This window comes from Hylaeus volcanicus, chromosome 4, assembly GCF_026283585.1.
Source record: "Hylaeus volcanicus isolate JK05 chromosome 4, UHH_iyHylVolc1.0_haploid, whole genome shotgun sequence".
Taxonomy (NCBI): domain Eukaryota; kingdom Metazoa; phylum Arthropoda; class Insecta; order Hymenoptera; family Colletidae; genus Hylaeus; species Hylaeus volcanicus.
In genome coordinates this window covers 19,618,045-19,626,449 of record NC_071979.1, presented here as the reverse complement: position 1 = coordinate 19,626,449, position 8,405 = coordinate 19,618,045, and the positions used below count along the sequence as shown (strand labels likewise).

The 8,405-nt window shown below is 43.4% G+C and overlaps 1 protein-coding gene across 3 annotated transcripts in view; it reads left to right on the top strand.

The window, feature by feature from the left end:
- LOC128875524 (serine proteinase stubble-like) overlaps positions 1-8,405 on the top strand; it is an 81,437-nt gene that overhangs the window by 47,244 nt on the left and 25,788 nt on the right. The gene's annotated exons all lie outside the window — the stretch shown is intronic.

The following is an 8,405-nucleotide window of genomic DNA, read 5'->3' as shown; positions in this document are numbered from 1 at the left end:
TTAAGGTCATATCAACTACGAGGTTATCAGTGACCACGTCGACGATTTAATTATAATTTATTTGATATGTTATATTTCATTACTACAAGATTGTCTGCGCGCTATTTGTAAATTTAAACTCTACTCGATCGTGTTGTATTCCCTGGCATTCTTCAATTAAATGTTGTATTGTAAGAGGCTCGTCACTAAAGTTGCATAACGATGGCTGTGATTTAATTATCTTGTAGCATTTGCAGTCTATTCTATTTGGTAGGGTTAGATTTATATCGCTGGTTGATTTTCGGGTTTGGTGTAGATTCATTGATTCAAGACTGGTCCCTGGTTCCAGAATTCTCTTACCGTTTTCTTAATTAAATGTTTCGTTTCATTTAATGTGTGTAACATTTGGACATATGGGCTATTATTGTTAGGTTGAGTTTTGGGGTAAATTAAGGGAGAGTATCTGGATGGTGCTTTCTGGGTTAACAATCGTTCTGAAATGGTTTCAAGAATGAATACGTCCTTACATTCAGACTCAAAGCTGGATTCATTAAGTCCTAATAGAAAAAATCCCAACAGATATCTCAATAGGAAAAATTGGCTGGGCCTGTACAGAGTCTAACCTGGGCCTCAGACCCAAAATCTGAATCTTGCATATTTAAATTTATTTTTATTCATTTTCCCAACCCCATAACGTGTTGGAAATTCATGCACTTTATAGAATCATAATAAACGTATAAAAGCATCGTACGAATTTCGAAATTAACGAGTTTCCAACAAATGGAAAAATTGCTAATCGAATAGCAGTCCTGCAGCAACAGTGGAATGGATGATACACGAATACTCGTAAATCATCAAGTATTCGAAGTATCTATTAGAATAGTTGCAACCCTAGGTGGAACACCGGGAAAAGTAAAAGCAAAATGCGTCGTCGCGAAGGCCACTTTGGGACCCTGTCTCCGGCGTGGTCTCTTTTATGAAACGCTACGAACGAAGTAGGGAAAAAGTGAGTGGGCAACGATGAAGAGAGCAGAGAGATTTCATCGACGAAGAGGGAGAGGCGGAGGGATCGTCGCCGGCGTGCAGGCGCGATAAAGCGCAGCAATTCCGCTACCAGTTACGAGTCCTTGATGGCCGATGCTATGATTTCCACGTTACACGTGGGGCCACTTGAATACCGTAACGACGCCGAACGTGACTTCGATTGAAAACCCGACGCGATACGTCCGCGGTGCTACGGGCCTCGACGCTCGTTTCCAGTTATCTATTACCGTTGTCATACTTCCGTAATACTTCTTCATCGGCCGTTAATCGTGCCACAAGCCTTATGCTTGGTCCGCAACGGCCGGAGCTGTGTATATACCACTTTAAATAATGGATGCTGTGGAACTGAAATAATATTTCAAATGGAAATCGAAATTACGATAAATAGGACGCTTCTATTTTCATCGTCCGAGGAACAAAATGGGACGCTTGAATTTTTGTATTGCAAGTGCATAAAAGTAAGTGCATAAATTAATTAATAGCAAATTAATTAATACCATTTGGGAAGAAAAATTTATTTTGGAGAACACGACGGGCAATGCGACTACGATTGAGGATTTCGAATAATAATTTCTCCTGACACGACAGAAATTTTATTCGAACTAATAGACAAATGCACAAATTTACACTTTCCCACAGGCACCTCGGTAGACATGCTCCTTCTAATTTTTTAAATCCAATTTAAAGTTCCCCATTCGTCTTTGCAACTAAACCTCAGTTACCCAAACCTTTAATCTACATACAGTCAGTCCCATAAATATTCGTACCCCTATGTCTATCAAAGAAATTTGTTTAAATTAAATAGTATCTTCGATGTTTCCAATTGTATGTTTGCATAAATATATTGATGTACATATATGCATATTTATAATGAAAAATTCATTCGGTAATATAGAAACTATTATTTAATTTAGTCAAACTTCTTCAATAGAGGGTACTTCATATACGACTGTATATGATATGTCCATACTTCGCGTATAATTGAAAAATTCGTTCAGAAAATGTATAATAATCACTCGCCTTTATTGATCGATCAATTTATTATGTCACGTTTCGTCACCTCTTGAGGATCACCGTCTTCCAAAGTTTGACCTCCAGGCGCGGCGGAGATCAAAGCGTGCAACCATGTTAGCCACGAGCTCTGCAACCTTCACGGTCTCCGCAGACCTCCACTTCCGTCTTCCTTGTTCCAAGCTGACGACAGAACCCGCTCAGCGCGTTGTACTCTTGATCCACTGTTATCGCTGTTCTTCGACTTCATTCGTGGAGACTAAAGGCGGGTTCACGCTATTCACGAAGTCATTCTTCGAGCTGGACTGTCGGGCGGAACGGTAGGTGGACAGTGTTAACATCCAACGTCGAAAGGCCATCGAAGCAATGGCAGAACCATGACAACGCAATGACAAGCATAATAAAACCGTATTTATCACATTTCTTTTATTCTTTAAAATATAAAATTTGCAAAATTTAGACTCAGCGTTTACCTCTGAATAATATAATTATATCTTATAATAATAGATACAACGTCTTAGAGTCATCTTCGGAACCTACAAGTATCGTGACAGAAATTTCGATTTCAGTATCGGTTTCCAAGAAAGTAGAAAGCGTAAAAAATCGTCCAGTTATCGATTAAATTCGATGAGATTTCACTTGATGGCCGAAGCGTTTATAAACGATCCTCGAGTTGTTTTCGCTTCGAACGATCGTTTCGGAAATTGTCCACCAACTTTCTAACTAATTATGGCCAACGCGCGGCATGAGTGAACGCTTCTCGATATCTGCGCGGTGGTAATGCTTCGCAGGCCTGTTTTCACGACAGAACCAACTCGTAAAATTCACAGACGTTAATCATTTCTTCGATTCTTATCTTCCGAGAGAGCAATTCTTGAATTTCAAATACTGTCCAACTTCTTGTTTTGCCACTATTACAAAGTGGAATGTAGAAATTACCAGTTCCTCTAAATAAAGCCTCGTGTACAAAATGAAACTGCCGAACAATCATTCTACGAATTAATTACCAGCCTAAAAACAGAAAATAGCCCGAACGCTTTTCTCCATCGGTGTGAAAGGGGCATTACGTGGAACAACCAGGCGTGAACGATGGAGACACACCTGCGTGGCTATACGATCGCAGATAATTGCGCAGTCGCAAATACGCGACACTGTAAATTGAGCCAAGGTAAATCTGCCACCCATCTTCAGCAAACCATCGTCTTCAATCGTCACTCGGTATCATCATAACCGGTGATTTCCTCAATTCGTTCCGGTAGCGGGATATTACTGCTATCGACGCATATGATGTACCGTATCGTCACAACAAACGTAATACATGCGATTACTTTAATTGCGTACGTTAGATTATTACATGCTTGGACCGACAATGCATCGATCCCGCAACGCGCTTCGATATTCCGCGATCGAACGCGGAAGGACTCTGATTACCGTGCTGAACGCTTGAAACCGAGAAAGAGGTGAAGTAGACCGAGGTACGCCATGATACATTTCGGTGACAGTTTCTGTGTAAAACGGCTAACAGTAATTGATGAGAGCCTGGAGTTGTGGATACTGCTATCTTCTATTATCGATTTAAAAAACAGGTAGAGAAATATGTACCAATATGTAATAAATAAACTACAGAACTTTTATAGCGACGGTGTAATCACAGGAGTGATCAGTTCCTTTAAATAAAGCCTTGTATACAAAATAAAACTGCCGAACAATCATTCTACGAATTAATCGACAATTTGTATACGATCGAAAAACAAGCCAGGCGATTACCAGCCTAAAAATAGAAAATAGCTCCAACGCTTTTCTCCGAAAGAGGCATTGCGTGGAACAACCAAACCCAACGTCCTGACTATGTCAGGAAAGTGAATAAATATTATAAAATGAGAGAGATTACCATTTTTTTTTTATAGCAATTAAGAGTATGCTTGGCATCTTAATTCGAGTAGCAGGTGTATAAGTGTAATGAACTTTGGTCGAAATCAACGAATGTTAGCATGTTTTAACCGTCTGCTGAAGGATAGAGAATGTCTTCAGTGGTCACTGAATCGACTGAGTCCATGACCTTGAACAGCCAAAACATTTGGCTCCCACTTTCGATGGAATCCATTAGCTTCCGCTCAAAATATCGAAGTGTGGACGTGCACCTCGGGAACCTTGAATATCCAAAATACTCAGCGCTCACTTCTTAACGAGGACTCATCCGGTACCAGAGCACGCGCGTTTGCGATTTCTGACGAAAAGTGGCCAGCCACCGCGAATTCCTCCGCGGCGCAGGTTCGAAGGGCGTCTTCTCGGGAAACCTTCCGTCGAATCGGGTCGATAAACTCGAGTCCGCTATCGCGCGAGGCTGCACTTGCTCGTCGACCCAGCGAACGAAAACAGAGAAAGAGACATAGAGAGAGGTAAAAAAAAAAAACAAAAGATAAGAAGGAAGAGGAAAGACCAGAGAAGACCAAGCCTGTCTCTCCGCGTTAGCGAAAGCTCGCAATCTCCTCCTCGCATCGGGGGACAACCGTGTCCCCTTTTCTACGGGCCGTCGTGCTCGATCATTTCTCAGCGAGCGCGTCATCGATCGCGCAGGCGTTATAGGAAGTCGTCGGCCGTGTTATCTCGTGGCGTACCCGTGCGCTGTTTCTTCCTTTTTGTGCTGGTCCCGCGCGCAACGGGATCCAGACGGCTCGATTTCGCGCCCATCGCGGCAAAAACGCCGCTACGTCGACTCCCCCCGAGTTAAATGAGATCCCCGGACGAGGTTCGACGGCGGATCCTTGTCGCCCTTCTAGCAGTCTTTTTGTCGAAACGTATTGGATGACATCCAGCCGATCGGCAACGAAATGGCAACCATCCGGAGCCGAGTTTGGGCTTTGGCAAACTTGCTAATGATTTTTTGAGAACATGGAATCATCTAGGATTGGACTTTCGGTAGTTAATATTATCTCCAAACTTAGTTCACGACGAACCCTTGTTATCCTTGTCATAGTCCTGTTTGTTTAACACGTTGCCTGAAACTCGTGATAATTGAACAAACTTAATATTTTGTTTCGAGACTCTGAAAGATTAGTTAATTTAACGTTTCTCGTAGTATTTAATTTCTTAAACCTGCCAAATTCGCGAATCCTGTCCAGATTTAATTTCATTAGCGTCTCACGTGCGAAATTACTTTTCGTAATACCTTAATCTTTTCCTTAATGGTTCGTAATTCGTGTCAAGCATTTTTGAGTGACACGGTGACCAACGTGTTAATTCGGATGACACTCGACGTTTAAGACTGTGAGTTAGACAATAGTCTAATCATCGGGACTCCTCTCGATCTCTAAATACTTTCTTGTGGAATAATGTAACCTATATTTGTAAAATTAACACACTGTGTGCCAACCCAGTCACCTGCCACAATGTCCGTGGCTTCCATCGAGCCGCCTGGGATTTATTGGCCAATAAAACGTCCGCGTGCGGTGCTATTAATGAACGTCACCTGCGCGCGTGGACAGTGCCCTGAAATTTCAGCGAACACACGATGGTACTATCTAATCTGCTATGAGCTAATGGGAAGGGGTAGGATGGCGAAAGCCGTTGTTCCTGAGCTAGGCACTCTAGTGCAACCTTTAATAATAATAACAGTCTAGTGTGAAACTGAGTTGACAGAGGACCAGATGGACTCGCTTTATGGTGTCAGCCCTAACCTAGTACCGATGAATGTTAACCCTTTGCACTCGAGAGGTGACTTGAGAGGCGTGATTAAGTTTCACAGAGCAAATCTACAATACTCAAAGTTTTTTAGGTTCAATTTCTTTGGAGGTCGACGTATCAATAAAATGATTGTCGGTGAGGTAAAGGTGACCTTGTTCTAAAATCTCGATAGCTTAGAACTCATAGCAATAGAATGTTAAGAAACATCTCGAGTTGCTGAAGATACCAGGAAAAAAGTCCTCGAGTGCAAAGGGTTAATACACACGTGCCTAGTTCATTGTTGCAATAATTCTCACTAAAAGTTGTAGCACAAACCATGTCGGTAATTCGGTAATTTTAGAAGGAACCCTCAAGGGCTGTAGCTATGTTCGATCGTAGCTGCGGTACGGGTTTGGCAATCTCGAGGTACCTGAGCTATAGAGGGGTCAGTAGACTTCTAGGTCCCCGACTTCTACGATCCCTAAATTCGTTCACTCGTTTTAGGAAGAAATCTAAGGCACCCGAGGTCATGGCTAGCCCTCTTCTCTTACAAAATTCATCAAGACTGTTAACCCTTTGCACTCGAGAAGTGACTCTCAGTCAACACTAGGTTTCCTTTAGGTTTAATTTCTTTGGAACTCGAAGTGTCAATAAAATGATTGTCCTTGAGGTAAAAGTGACCTGATTTTCAAATCTCAAATTAAAATTCTCATTTTCGAAGTCAATCTAAGCTTAGCATTCGTGACAATAGAATGCTAAGAAAGCATCTCGAGTCGCTAACAGATACCAGAAAAAAGCCCACGAGTGCAAAGGGTTAATTGCTGAAACCACTGCGAAGAAAATCCATGCAGGTGGAAACTGCACGGCGTGCTTGGAAAAAACCCCTCCTTAAGGATCATTTGGCTAGTGGGAGATCCATGCAAGCTCCTCCCGTAAAAGTCTCTAGGATTTCCCGCCAACGACTCCATATCCTAAAAATTGACGCCAGAGTCCCCGAGTTCGCCTCGGAAGGTCGCTTAACGGCAAGTCCCGGGGTAAAGATCACGAAACAGTTTATTAGCCAGGCGTGTTATCTGGTATCAGCCAGTCGAAGTACGCAGATACTTTGCCTATGGGCTTAATGCTCGGTTGGCGTACGTGTGCGGGTTCGGTGCGTGTACGAGGAAACTGGTCGCCGCGGTTCGCTATGAATAGAATTAATGGACGTTCATTCTGCGCTTAATCGATGCCAAAGAGGACTGTAGGACCGTGAATGACGAGCCGAGATGTTTCGATATCGTTGCGCTGCAAGAATTTTAATTGTTGCTGGCAACGAACCGTGTCTGTCCAACGGCGATCGAATTAGTGGCTGCCTGTCGTTGAGGTTTCCACGATAATCGACGATTTATCGGTCGATTCGGGGTCGATGGCTGTCACGCGGTAATAGATAACGCAACGACCGTCGCACCGGGAACTGCTTCTTTCGCCGCCTCCTCCGGATGACTAACTGTACATCCGCAGGGCACTCGCGTGATCGCGTCTCGAAAAATCTTTGATTTCTCGTACCGATAAAAATGTGGGAAATCTGGATCGGCTGGATTACATCAATCCGGATTAAACGGATTATTTAAGCCTGTGACGTTTTCAGTATCCCCTCTGAATGTTTCAGATACATTCCAGATTAAGATGAAGATTATTTAGATAAAAACATCATATATCCAGTGGAATAATATATATACATTATTCTTAATCGTCGTTCGTTGTTCGAATAAAAGTGCCCGAATCGAACATCCAACTTGATCCCATCTAGGAAGAGTCACGCTGGCTTATAAATACGCTAGAGGTCTATTAAGAGACGTAAATCGCGCAAAAACCGTCAGGCAATTACGATTCGCTCCAATTCGCTCGGTATTCGCACCCTCGGAGTCGATTAACCGGACTCCGCGTACTTCGAGGCGCGTACCGTTGTCGCGATTGAGGCGATATCCTCCGAGACAGCTCCTCGCGAGCGAAAACCACTGAGCTCGACGATTCCTCGATTATTCCATTGCAAATGTTATCGAGCAGCGGAGAAATAAAGTCCCTAGGACTCGGATGACTCGGTGCCAGTTGGACTCGATCCCAAATTTCGGGTTTGGGACTTCTCGACAGCTAAACGAACTTAATAATCGCGATCGGCGACAGAAATAAGGTGACAACTGCCGATCGGCAAAGTCACATGAACGTGACAGCGGCCAAGTATTAACCACACCAACAGATCACCGTGAGAATCGGCGATACGCAACGGGGAATCGTTAGCAGCGGCACACTCGAAAGCCTCTTTCCCATGGCAGCAGTAACAACCAAATTCCAAGCTGACGAACTCGTCTACTTCTTCTTCGTCTGCTCCCCTTAATCATCCTTCATTTCCTGCAAGCTCCGCTACGCCCGCTTGTTAGAGCGGCGCAACGCTCCTCATAGGCTGTTGAACGCGCCAGGAAAGACATAAATTAAATTACCGCGGAATCGAGTACCCGTAAGAGATAATCCGCTAACTCGGAAACCGATGATTTCGCATAGCATCGTCGAAGAAATGGCGAACGGAAGGTGAAGCGATTTCCATTGTCTATCGAGGGAATTGAAGAATTCAGGAATTAGAGATGATGGAAATATAGAAACGACGAAAGAAATTGGATCTTGTTCTCGAGTCACCACCATTTCTATTCCGGGGTCCACACGCACGGACTGCA